General features: G+C 41.6%; 1 protein-coding gene across 2 annotated transcripts in view; it reads right to left on the bottom strand.

Annotated features, from left to right (window-relative positions):
* plxna4 (plexin A4) overlaps nucleotides 1-14,152 on the bottom strand; it is a 288,054-nt gene that overhangs the window by 262,656 nt on the left and 11,246 nt on the right. The window lies entirely within an intron of this gene.

Genomic DNA, 14,152 nt, shown 5'->3' with positions numbered 1-14,152 from the left:
ATTTTTAGGTTGTAGCGGGTTCAGTTTTGAAGCTAGAGTGAAAATACTGGCATCATATGAAACTAGAAACACCTAAGGAATCCATTGGTAGCAACCATGTCATACTAGCTTGTCGCGAAGGAGGTTAAATTACGCTACGAATTACTCTAAATTTAGGCGAGGACAAACTGGCATAGCCATTTTCAAAGGGGTCCCTTGACCTCTGACCTCAAGATGTGTGAATGAAAAGGGGTTCTATGGGTACCCACAAGTCTCCCCTTTACAGACATGCCCACTTTATGATAATCATATGCAGTTTGGGGCAAGTTATAGTCAAGTCAGCACACTGACACACTGACAGCTGTTGTTAACTGTTGGGCTTGAGTTTGCCATGTTTTGATTTGAGCATATTTTTTATGCTAAATGCAGTACCTGTGAGGGTTTCTGGATAATATTTCTCATTGTTTTGTGTTGTTAATTGATTTCCAATAACAAACATATACATACATTTGCATAAAGCAAGCATATTTGCCCACTCCCATGTTGATAAGAGTATTAAATACTTGGCAAATCTCCCTTTAAGGTACATTTTGAACAGATAATAATTTGCGATTAATCATGGACAATCGTGCGGATAATCGCGATTCATTATTTTAATTGATTGACAGCCCTAATTTTTTTTCTTAAATGCAAACACTGCTTTTGTGTTTATTTCAAAAGTTAACAGCAAAAAAAGGGGCAAAAATGCAGAAATGTCAAAGTATGTGTCCTGAAAAGTGTGTCAAGCATAACCACAATTTTTTTGTGTCACATATATTATATTTTCTAGCTTTGCTGACTATCTTTCTGTCTCTCCTTTTCCTATAGAGAGAGTCAGAGCATTTCAAAGCAGGGGTCTAGGCAAACATCCAAGTGGACAACCCCTCTGGATTTTAGAGAAATAGCTGACATCTGCCCATCCCCTTTCTTCGCTCAATCTCTTTCATTTTTTGCCACTCCTTCTCTTTCCCTTCTTCACATCTGAGACTTAACTAATCCTCCTTAGTAGGATGGGGTTCAAACACACAACATTTTCTAGAGTCAGGCCCCTCCAGAATGTTTCCTGTACAGAAATAATCATCTCTGCAGTGCGTCTTTTGTTACTCGTGGTGTTACTACGCTGCAAAAGAGAGCGGGGACTGACGGAGTCCTTGAGGGAGTGCAGCACTCAAACAGTCCTTGGTGCCAAAGTAAGGTCACTCAAACACACACACACTGACAAACTCTACACACACACACACTCTTGGCTCCAGCTGGACCTTTGTGCAGTGGGTGCTGATGCAGGCTGAGATTGGTGGAGTGTGTTATCATCAGAGCAAATCAAGAGGCTCTAATGTCATTAGGAGGACTGTTGAAGAGCCCAACTGGCCTGCCGTCAGCGCTTCGCCCTGATTGGGTTAGACTGGCGGCTGACTTCCTGAAAGGGTGGGGCCTCTGTGTTTGACACGGGCCACATAGCGGTGACCGGAGAGGGCCATTTACAGGGTGAACTTAATGAAGCTCTGGATTCAATTAGGATGACGGAGTCCCGACACAAGCAACTCATCAGTGAGCATTAGGGACTGTAATCACACAAAGGACTGAAAGGGGCTTCATCTGCATTTATTAGCCGTAGAGAATAACAAAGTAAAACACAGTATCAACACAGGTTAAGCTGATGACCACTGCTGCGCAACTCATTTTGACAAGTAAATGCTATACAACCCCCTTTCTAAGATGGAGTGTTCTCAAAAAGGGATGAGAAGAGTGAAGCAGTGCTTTTAATATTTCCTTTTAATCTATCTTTAACAAGCAGCACACATGACATATTTTGTGTTAACATAGAAGATATCCTCTCGATCATTCGTCTGAACTGCCCCCCTAGTTATAGCAATGTGCCGTAAGAGCCTCGTTCGGAATCAAAAAGGCAGATATTTTTCTGTAATCACTGTAAATGCGGGCCAAGAATCCGTCTTAAATGGTGTTGCTAGGCGCTGTCTGACAGCTGCTTTCATAGAACAAATTCAAAGCCTCTAGCTCTCTCTCGTCTTCCATTTCTCTCTCCCTATTCCCTTATTCCCCGCGCTAACGGGCAGACAGGAATGCAGGGCCGTGTAGACAAATCAGCGCTCGCTTCCATCGGCTGCCGACTGGCACCATCTTAAGTCCCAACACGTCTCTCTTCCTCCATCCATCCATTCTTACTTCCCCATATCTCCTCTCCTCCCGGCTTTCCCTTCTGTTATTTCACGAGTGAAATTCCTGCCCCCTTCTCCCTCTCTCTCTTTATCCCTCTTTGCCACCCTACCCCTTTCTTTTCTGTCTCATCTCTAGTTTCCAGTATCCCTTTTTTCCCTCTCGACACAGTAATTAATTATGAGTCGTAGTTTGCTTGAAGCTGGAATGACTCTGGATGTTTTTGCTGCAGTATGAGAAACACTGAAACGAGACACGTCAGGGTAGTGAGCTCTGTGTGTTTGCCTGTGTGCTTTGGTCAAAGAGACAGAAATGGCTTTGCAGTGTGTTACCTTCAAAAGCATGGCTGTGCTTCTGCTCAACAATCATGGTCATCATCAAGTGCTTTAGAGCCTTACTGTTACATCTACATGGACCATATTACTGGCCAATTTTAGCATATCATAGATACATCAATTTCAATATACAGTATATGTTGGCTGATAAGGACCACAAGTTTGCAGTGCAGAAATACCAAAGAGTAATTAAGTTTGCCATAGTTTGTTCATCAGAGAGCACAGAGGAAATTATTTTTTTAACTCTACAATGTCCAGAGCGTATATTGGTCACAATTCTTAACCAAATTTAATGGATCGCTAACAAGTACTCTCAAATATCAACCCTGTCTACCACAAAATTACGTTCCCATACAACTAAACTGCACTCTCAATTACGTTTCAAGGGAAACTTTTTGTCTCCTGGATTACAGTCGCTGTTTCAAACCGTTCTAAGCACGTAGTTAGCGTTGTAAATTGAAACAAAACGCAAAATAAAAAATGCAACAACACTACTTAGTTATGTTTAGGCAACAAAACTTTTGGGTTAGGTTTAATAAAACAACATTGTTTGGATTAAAATGAAATTTCACACAGAACACATACAGCGGTCTCCTGAGGAAAAGTCCTGTTTGTTGAACCCATCCACCTCTAGTAGTGGGCTTTCTTGCTTGTTATACTTGTTATTATACCAATAACGTAATTATTCCAACGGTTGCTCGATATACTAGACAACCTGCTCTGCGTGTCGCTTGTTGTACTATGTTACTTGTTGCGGCCGTCCGCCGACTTACAAACGTGTTTGTGATACGTCAAAGACAAACGTAAGAATGCAGTTTAGTTGTATGGGAACGTAATTTTTAGGAGACAGGGCTACAAATATGAATATCATTGTTTATTGCCTCAGAAATCCAGAATCGATTGGGCTCCAATCTGAACAACAAATGGGATATCAAACACACCTTTTCTTAACACTGACAACTGTCCACACATATACACACAACCGCCAATGTAACCAACAATGCCCTTCCCAAACAGGCATCCACACAGGCATGGTGTGTGACCTCTGAGGTTTTAACCTTCATGCAGTCAGGCTTGCTGAGTTGTGGTAAGACTTGATTTCCAGCAAAGGTGACATCCTTAAAGCTCTTCTTCCACATTAGCTCCTCACTCTTCCCCTGTCCCCTCTCCACCTTTTCCCCTGCCTCTCTCGCTCAGCAATATCCAAGCATGTCAGTGCCACTGAAGCAGGTAATAAATCAGGGATTATAACACTTCATTTTGCACACAGCAGCACACTTTAGGCCTCCAACCATAACACACATCTTATGTAAGACTGTGGAGTGGAGGTTGTATGAATGGGGGTGAGTGGGCTGGTGAAGGAGCTTGTCCGAGGATGGAGGGAACCAGCAAGAGGGGGAGGAGAAAGTAAGTTGTATGATCAATGTAGAAGCTCTGCCTCAGGTCTTCCCTTGGTTTTAGAGTAGGGATGTCACGAGAAACAATACTTCGGTACCAAGTCGATGCCAAAATTCTGAAAACATGACATGCTCGTTTTTTTTTAACAGTAGCACAGGTACCGGGAATCATGGTTCGAGATTAATGCCTTCCCATTGTCTCGGGGACCATAGAAAATGTCCCTGATAATGCTACATTATGGACAACATTGACATGTACGGACGTTGCATTGAGATACAATATGATTCATTCAAGCTCTAATCAGTAAAAATGAGGCATTGGCGAGGGTAAATTATAACGTTATCATGATGCGTTCAAATGTAATTTTGTAAAGTTTTGTTTTTGGCGAGAATCTTGAGGCAGATCATCAGGGATTAATAATAAATTTGCAAAAAAAACAGTAGGCAAACAGTAATAAAAGAAGTGCATGATGAAGTACATGGGATTTATTGTTTTGTTTTTTACTGTGGTATCGAATTGGGTATCGAAAATTGTGGAATTTCCCTGATATTGGTATCGACTATTACATTTCTGGTATCGTGACATCTCTATTTTAGAGACTGCCTTATTTGGGTTGGCACTCCAAACACAGAGCTAAAAGAGGTAGATATTATCAATGCAATGCTATTAATCACATCTGTGCTTTTCCTACTATGTCATGCCAGAAGGTCTGCTGTGAAAAAGCCCTATTGAAGGACATGCAGACATACTGGCAGACACAAAACCCTCCCACGCACAAAAACACATGCACACACAACAGCTCAGAGCCTAAGGGAGGAGAGCAGAGGAGTTGGATAGCTGTGTGGTCCAGGTTGAGACAAGCCCAGAGACTACTGGTACCTCGAGGGGAAAGCACATGTAAATTGTCACCATAACATTTGAATATACCCTCAGAGCTAAACCATTGGAAATAGAAGATGAAAAACAAATGTGCGTGGCTTGGATTTGAATGTGGCCACACAGAAAGAACAAAAGGAGAACCGTCAAATGTCCCACAACATCACCAGTGTCACATCTTGCAAACAGATATTTCCTTTGTTAACTGCTCAAAAACTTACTTTCACAATATTTCCGGACAGCTATAATCACCATCTCTTTTAAGACTTGATATAACGATTTCCAAACATTCAATTTGCAATATGTTAAATGATAATACCTTGCCAAGTAATCCTCGCGGTCATTAACATCCAGTTATAATCATTATTCATCAGTTATTAATCATTCTCTCCACTGTCAGACATCTAGACATTGACAACACTGTCTGGATGGTGTTTATTTCCAACTGGTTACAGCTTGTGTAGCCCCAGGAAAAAAAAAAAAAACCTTATCTCCACATGCCAAAATAACTGCTTCTGAATCAGGTTTTCTGGTTGTAAACAGGATCAGACCTGCCCCAGTTCAGATCTTTCATCGTGACAAATGAAGCTATTGATCAGCGACCACACAGGCAGTGTTTCCTTTTATTCCTTCTTTATATCTGTTATTTGTCTGTCTCTCCCTTTAAATCCTCTTTTCAGTGACCTGTCTGTATCCGCCGCTTCCTCCCTTACAGTAGCTGAACAGAGCAGAAGCAGACTTGACCTCTGAGATTAACTTCTAAGACATGAAAGCTTGATAATTTAGAGGGCTTTGTGGTGATTATAATAAAACGGTAAACTGCTGATTTAATTTTTTCTCTGATCCCTCGCTGTTTCTACACCTTTTTTCCTTTTCTTTTTTTTTTTAAATTTGTCTTTGAGGTACCTGTGAAGATCCGCATAGTATGTGAGGTGTGCAAGTATGTAATCAAATCTGTGTGCATGTGTGCTATGCTGATCTCAGTACAAAGGACCGGGAATAAACTATTGGACAAAAACAGTTATATTAATCCATCCTATCTTATCCCATTCCATCACACACACACACCACAGTGGAGCACCACGCACATCTGTGAGCTCATCAGTGCAGCGGTTGATTTGGTTGCCTGAAGCGCATGGATTACAGCTTTCCCTTATAATCCGTAGCGGTGATGAAGAAGAGTCTTAAAGATCTCAGCTCCTGGTTTACTACGCACAGCTGGAATGAGGTCAGTCGGCTGGCCAGTAGTGCCCTTTTAAACTGTATTATTTCCTTTGTTTCTGTAATTCACATTTAACTGCCTATTTAAATTTAGTCCAACTCTTTTCTAATCCACTGAAACAAGATTAAATCACTATTATTATGATATAACTATTTCAAAAAGTACATTAAATTCAGCCAGAAATTTCATCAAGGCATGAAAAGTAATTTTTCATACTAAAATCATACTTAAATTAGCCAATGGTGCGTATCTTTTATCATCATTTATACCTAGTCTACTTGATAAGTGAGGAAGTTGGACAAAATAACAAGGACACCCATATAATACAATGCCATCCAATAGGGCTGGGCAGATACACCTATCTCCCGATTCAATACTATCACGATACTTGAGTGCCAATTCGATATGTATTGCGATTTGATATTATAATTTATTACTTTTCCTGCAATGTGTGACATCCAAAGTGTTTCCATACTTTACTGGATTTAATATGTGAGGGTTCAAGTCGTATCCACACGGACCCTCCACTGTTTTGTACTTCCTCGTTGCGGCCAGCTGTAGTTTGTTTTGGTTGACGGATACGGAACAGATATGACGTCACGTTACTCAGACTACAACAATAAAAGCGGTAACTTCCTTCTACCTCCGCATTGACTCAAATGAAGCAAATATATCGATTCTGGCATTAAAAAATCTATTTTAAAATCGTAAAAAAAAAATTGCGATACATAGGTGGATTGATTATTTTCCCACCCCTACCATACAACAGCACAAAAAGCCTCACAAATTACCATTGAGTTGAATCAACACATCATTTGACACAATGTCAATGGAAAACTGAACACTGCATTGATGCACTGTCAAATACAATACAAGTATATCTCATCTCTCATCCCCTCTGCCTTGCTCTTAACTTTGTGGCTGCCTCAATTAGAAAGAAACATGTGACCTTATTTCCGTCTCTCCTTTTAGAAAAAGTATGTCATACTTTGTCATCCTGTTCACTTGCCCATCCCGTGTAAATTACCTATAGGCCATGTGGGATGGATGGAGAATGTGGGACATGCTAGTGAAGACAGAGTGTCTACACCTGCAGAGACTCGCAGCCCTGCGGTAATGGTCTCAGAAAACTGGAGAATTTGCAGTTTGACAGGATGTGTCAAAAGTGCTCTTCCAGCCGCTGAGATACTCCATTTTTAAACACATTCAGCAAATGGTGCTGTATTATAACTACTGCCTGAGAAAGAGCAGAGACAGAAGCAGAAACAGCTGGCGCGATTGAGCACAAGTGGAGAAGTGGATGTGTCATTTCCCTAAAAGGTCAAAGCGGAAAAAAAAGTCGAGAGCCGATGCTTTCACACGGCGTGGAGAAAGTGAAATAACACTAATGTCATTACCATAAGAAACGGTGGTGATTAAATAATGTGATATTTAGGCTTCTCCCCAAACTAAACATATTCACACTCCGCTCCAATTATCTCTAAATGTGCACACATGCACAAAAAACATGTCTCCCCGTTTTATGTCATTCTTCTACTGTCTAATGAGGAAAGTATGCAACTACTAAAACTAATGTTGGCATGATGCCATAATAGGTAGTAATTGCCAGTAATTGCCAGTAATTGTCAATAATTACAGGGAAGAGTCTCCTTTGGGCTTGTTATGAAAATGTTGACAATGTTAATATTAAATTAATGAGTCGAATGATGCACCATGGGAGTTATTCATGCAGCAGGTGCATGGCAAACTCATATGGCGGATTTAAACTAAATACACATTCATGGAGATTCTGCAGCCTACACATTGGTTATGATGGTGGTGTTGCTGAGAGTAATGTATGCACTAACACATAGCCTATTATGTGCACCTATATAGTTCTCCTGCACCACTTGCTGTGCTTAACTGCAAAAGGCAGGGTCAGAGGTCAAATGCTGCTTAATCAAAGTGTGTAAACTGGCAGGTCAATGAAGGTGATGCCCTTCAAGTGATGAATGCATCCAAGCAGTATATAAATACAGAAGCATGATCTGAAAAAACATGATGTAATGCTCATAAAGAATTATTGCATCAAACCATCTGTTATAAAAAAAAAATATCCAGATAATGGATTAGTTGGGGCGCTTAATATAAGGTCTTAAATAAGTAAGTATTAAACTTTTGCTCTATATCATGCTTTACACAAATACTGTGGGATTATTAAGGTGTTTTTGTTGCATGTGCAAGTGCATTTAACACAAATTTAGATTTTTGTAGAAACTAATTATATTTAAAATAAAAATAAAAATACAATTTCATGTGTGGGTATGTATGTACGTGTGTGTGTGTAAGGAGAATTGCAGTGTATTCAGACATAAATCTGCACCGCAAGCCAAATGTCAGCATCATACTTGGTCTGTGATGTCCTGGGGCACAAAGAGGCATCGGAGAGGCATCGGAGAGGAGGAGGGAAAAGAGAGGTCTAGTGGGACCAGGGCCATGATTAAATGATTCACAGACTCATAAATCCGCTCTGTCATCATTCTGGAAGAAGCTACAGACTCATTCACACTTTCTATCACTTACACACATGCATGCACACACAGATTACAAAACCACAGGCATCGTAGAGCATCACAGACAAAAAAAAAGAAATCCCCGCTGCTACAGGATCCCCTTTGGCTTTGTAAACCAACATCATACTGGCCAGAAACAGAAACATGGCGCAACTTGTTTTCAACTTGTTTTGCCTGCAGGAGAAGCAAAATGTACAGACTTGACATTAGAAACTTGAGTAGTGTTGCAAAACAGCTTTGGTCTACTACAGCTGCTGCCATTGGCTGCTGGATAGAGAGCCACTACATAGGGAGGCAAAACAGAGCCGTCAACAGGTGTGGGAGTTGTGCCAGACTCAAGAGTTATGCTACAGAGCAGGTTGCCAATGCTGTTTTACTTCTTTGTTTTTAACATATTGAACAGACAATGCAAATTAGGTTATGTCGACACATGACCACTGGTCTTTGGCCGATCATTAGACAATATACTTCCAGTAACCATCACACAGGATGCAAGGTTGTCATGACAGTCGTTGACTATTCAAAACCCCCCCAAAAAGTAGGTATTTCAGCGAAGGCCTTTCAGTTATACACACAGAAAACTACAGACAAATCCGGCGACCGCTTTTTGTGTTCCGCCATCCGGCGCCGCCTACGAGCAACCACGACACATTCAGCTGAGAGTCACCAGTTAACACAGTTAGCAGAGACTTTGTAGGTGTTGTTTGTGATGGCGAACAGTGTCTCACCCCACTAACATTACCGAACGATAGCTAAGCAGTGTTAACTTAGCTGACGTTACTCGTTTCACCATGTTAGGCTTAACTTAAGCTACACTATTCATGTATACAGCAAAGAGAGATGGCATCAATTTGTAATGTTTGAGGCACTTAATAAGGGGTGCATACATATTCTAGTTGAGTCTGAGAATATTCTAGTAATAGTGATGACTTTGAAGCTCATTATTGAATGTCATCATTAATATTTCAGAGTATAATTAATATGAGATTTAAGTAGCTAAAAAGAGATTCCTGCAACTGACGGTCTGACATCAATACTAATAATGTACACTCATGAATTTACAAGAGAAACATCCTTGAACAGCAGCTGGAAATATGTGTGTGAGCCATTTCACAAACGGAGAGGCGGGTAAACTGAGTTCAGGCAGGTTTACAGTCCATTACATGCCTTTCCACAGCCCCTCCCTCCATCCCCGCTGTTTGTCTCCCCGAAAACTTTCCCTCTCCCTTTAACTCCATCCCTCTAAGCCTATGGCATAAACACATCAGACAAGCTTTCTACCCGGCCCGGCCGTCGTTCACAGTGGCACAAGTGAGAGGATGCAAATTGTTATCCAGCGTTTTTACCCCTCCTCTCTCTTCCTCCCTCTCGTCCTCCCCTGCTTTCGTCTCTCTCCACAGTTGGTCATGGACGTTTTTTATACTTTGATTTTCTGCAAGCTTTACCTCATCGCATTGCTTTTTCCCAGAGACATGGAGAAAAACCTCTTACACACACCGACTTACACGTGGACACACACACACACACACACACACACACACACACACACACACACACACACACACACACACACCACATAACTATCTGGTTGCCAGATTTGCCGGCGGGCCCAGAACAACCCAATCAGAGCTCAGCTGGAAGGAGTGCCATGACAATGCAGAACGGATGGACACAAAGAAAGGGGAGGGTGGAAGGACGGATGAAAACTCTCTCAGAACTTTCTCCACAGTCATATTTTGTGGACTCAGAGAGAGAAGATGGCCTTTTTGGGAGCCAACAGAGGAAAAACATCAGAGGGGGTGGGGGGGATGCTTGATGCAATCCAACAAAGTGCCTCACCTTTCCTCTTTTAGTCTGTCATTTGGGGATTGGAGTAGTGCTGATGTCTACAATAACTCCCAGCACTCTGGGTGGCAAAAAGGCTTGGTTATAACAGCCAAGACGTTGTCCATATTAGGGCTTCCCCCTCTCAGTCGATTAGTTGACTAATTGGTCGTATTGGTCTTAGTCGACTAAGATTTCTTTAGTCCTTTTTGTATGCTTTTTTTTCATGCTGAAAGACTTATTTAAAAGAAACTTTATCTCTGATAAACAAATGATTCAAATTGGTGCTTTTGTATGATTCTTTGTGGAGAAACTCACACATCTATCGACTAAAACAACTAATCGTTTAGTAGGGATGTCCCGGTGAGGACATTTTCCCACCGGTTAATAAACTTGTGTCAACACCGGTGTTACCGATTACACCAGACATTTTACAAGAAAAGATGACGCTCAATATAGGGCTTATTTTGGTCTTTAGCGCTGGATGGCTGTGTGTCTGGCCTCTCCGGTCGAGTTTTTGCTGCGGAGCTGCAGGTTTCCACCTGGCAGCGCACACTGGCTGTAACCACTCCATCCTCTGCATGCCGATTGCCTCATTAACCTTATGGTTCCCCCAGTAGCGTTGGGTTTAAATCCAAAATATTGCCAAATAAGCACTTTTGCTTTTTGCTTCGACACCAAATCCTCCACCATCGTCTTGTCTGTCAACTCTCTCTCGTCCCGTGTGTGTGAAATCTGACTCTTTACAGGGCAGGCACTTACTTTTATTTCTATAGAAAGGCAAAACAACAATGTAAGAAATGTAATCGGTGTAGGCCCGAACACCGTATAACACAGAGTAACGCGGCAAGCCTATCGTTTTAAGTGTTAGTCGACTAAGAATTTCTTTAGTCGGGGACAGCCCTAATATAGATACTACTGGACATCTTGTCGCTGCAAAGTTATGTCCACTCTCTCCAATCTCTCCCCTTTATGTGATGCATTAATGTTGAAATGATTAATTGAGTAGTTAAACAATTGATTCATTTGAACAATTGATTTAATTGGCAGATCTGTAAAACATCTCCACAAAGTATCACACAAAAGCACCACCTTAAATCTTCTGTTTATCAGAGATGTGCACATAAGTTTTTTGGAAATACGTCATTCAGCATGAAAAAAAATTAAACGACTACTCAACTAAAGACATCTCAGTCGACTAAGACCAAAATTATGAATAAAACGACTAATCGACTAAGAGGGGGGCAGTCCTATTTAGTACATATTGTATTTAACATTGTATATTGGTCTTCCGATCAGAATAAACAAGCAATTCGAAGACAACCGTTCGGGTTCTGGGAGCTTGTTTTTCACTTTTATTCATGAAAAAAACAAGACAAATTCATCAATAATAAATACAACTGTTAGTTGCAGCCCTATTCCTGCTCAGAAATCTGAAACAAGGGCGCCTGGGTTAGCTCAGTTGGTAGAGCGGGCGTCCATGTATCAAGGCTTGGCCCTGACCGCAGCGGCCCGGGTTCGAATCCGGCCTGTGGCCCTTTCCGCATCCACTCTCTCTCTCCCCCCTTTCCAAGACTCTATCCACTGTCCTCCCAATAAAAAATGGAAAATGTCCCCAAAAAAATAACTTTAAAAAAAAAGAAATCTGAAACAAGATGGAAAAATAATGTTGCTGTTGCTCAGGGTACTAGTATAAAATAAGCACCAAACACTCCCATCAGTCACTGTTGTCAAACAAAGAAGGCTTGCATTGTAGAGCACCTCAAAATCCAGGCAATCTAACAGTCATGGAAATCAGTGCCGAGGATGTCAACAAGTATTGGCGCCTTTCTCTCAGTGCAGATAAAAAAAAAACGGGAAAGCAAAGGTCAAATGTCCATCACAGTATCAAACCATCACGTCTCTTTAGTGCCTCCTGCTATTTTTCATGGCAAGCACAGCGATGAGGACAATTTCTGTGGAGGGGCTCTCAGTTGACAAATCATGTTGCCATAGGAACACTGTTAGTTGCGTGGGTGGCAGGTAAGGATGCTGTGTGTCGCTATAGTGGAAAGATTTAATAGGTTCCTTCCCTACGCTGAGCAGGAATGTGAGCTGGAGACGGCAATAAGCTTTCAGCGTTCAGTTTATATGATTCTCAGTCCTTCACAACAGGGGGAGTGAGTGAGAAATGACGACATAAATCAAACATATGTGTCAGAGTTGAGCGATGATATCATGTGCGAGTAAACACATTCGGCAGATTAATCAGGTTGATGATTCATCAGCGAGGGGGAAGAGACGGAGAGGGTTTGAAAACTTTCACGTTCCTTTGCAGTCACCGTTTTTCCTGGCCAAAGTTTAATCACAGCAATCAAAAATCAATACCCGTCAGAGATGAAAGTCCGAGGCTTTAACCAGAATAACAAATGAAACACGTTTTTTATTCCAGGAGAGCAACAAACTTTTCTCCCCAGCACTTGGCGAGAAGTTGGGGCCCTGGCTAAGAGTCAATCACTGCATTCGCTCAGACGCAAGCCATTCCAAATCCCATCAACAGAAGAAGGAAAAAAAAAAAAATACTCAAGAAAGGCAAAATCCCAAACCCAAAAGGGAGTAGCACAGAGAGAGAAGAATAACACGAAAACCCAGTGTAAGCCTTGTTAAATCTCTCTGTAACATCCCCAACATTATGCTGCTAGACTATGATATATCCAGAGGGGAGGGGGGATGTGGGGGGGACAGGAGAAGGTGGGGTGATGCGGCGGGGAGGGTATTACAGTAAAGCAGATACTCCCCACTCCCCACTCCCCACTCCCCACTCCCCACTACCCACACCCCTCTGCCTTCTGGCTATAGCACGGCAGGGGTCCTCCCTGAGCCCGCTGTTTCACAATTACTGTGGTAGCACTGCATACTGATGCCCCCTGACACTCGGAGCAGACAGGAAGTGTGAGAGAGAGAGAGAGAGGGGGGTGACAAAAGTGGCGAGACATATCATTAACTTTAAATCGTCTGGTCATCTCAACAGAGGATCCCTCCTGCTAGGAAACAACATTATCCTGTAAAAACATAGTAATCAAAAATAGTAATCACATCCTCGGTATATTTTACAGTCAGCAGTACTCGATAAGGTCTGGAACACTTGTCAATCATAGACAGCACTACACTTCAGTAAGGACAAAACTGCAATAATACATCATTTTGCACGGCAATTTTTTTGTATTGGTCACAGTATTTTTTCACAGCAAATTCTGTAGACTAATAAAAGCATTGTGCGTGCATCTAAAACCTTTTAACCTGGTGTTTTTTTTTCTTATTATTTCTAAGGAGAGGAGTTGCTTTGAGTATTCACAACCCATAAGATGTCACTAACCTCTTATAGCAACCTAGCGCCGTAAGCACTTATCCTCTTTTCATGTTGAAACAAGTTCAATGTTACTGAAATACAGCACTCGGCTCATCAATGTCACTCCGGAGTCAATAGGGTTATAGCAGGGCTGGGACTAAGGTAGAGTGCCAAGAGCGTACCAAATACTGTCAACAAACTGACATTAACCTCTTCTGCTACATGTTGACGGCACTGCAAGCCCTAATGCTCAAGAAGTTGAACCGTAGAGTAACAGTCATAATAATAAAGATTTGCATGCTTAAGGAACATACTGTCAAAACCTGGTCTGGTCCTGAAGTGTCATTTAAAGAAACCTTTGCTATTGAACGAATGGAGTGGTGAGGGAAAATGGTGCCTTCAAATGAAACTCGTGAGCTCGTGT

The sequence above is a fragment of the Sebastes umbrosus genome, chromosome 23, assembly GCF_015220745.1.
Source record: "Sebastes umbrosus isolate fSebUmb1 chromosome 23, fSebUmb1.pri, whole genome shotgun sequence".
NCBI classification, from domain to species: Eukaryota; Metazoa; Chordata; class Actinopteri; order Perciformes; family Sebastidae; genus Sebastes; species Sebastes umbrosus.
The sequence above is the reverse complement of the archived record's forward strand: the minus strand, read 5'-3'. Positions and strand labels throughout refer to the sequence as shown.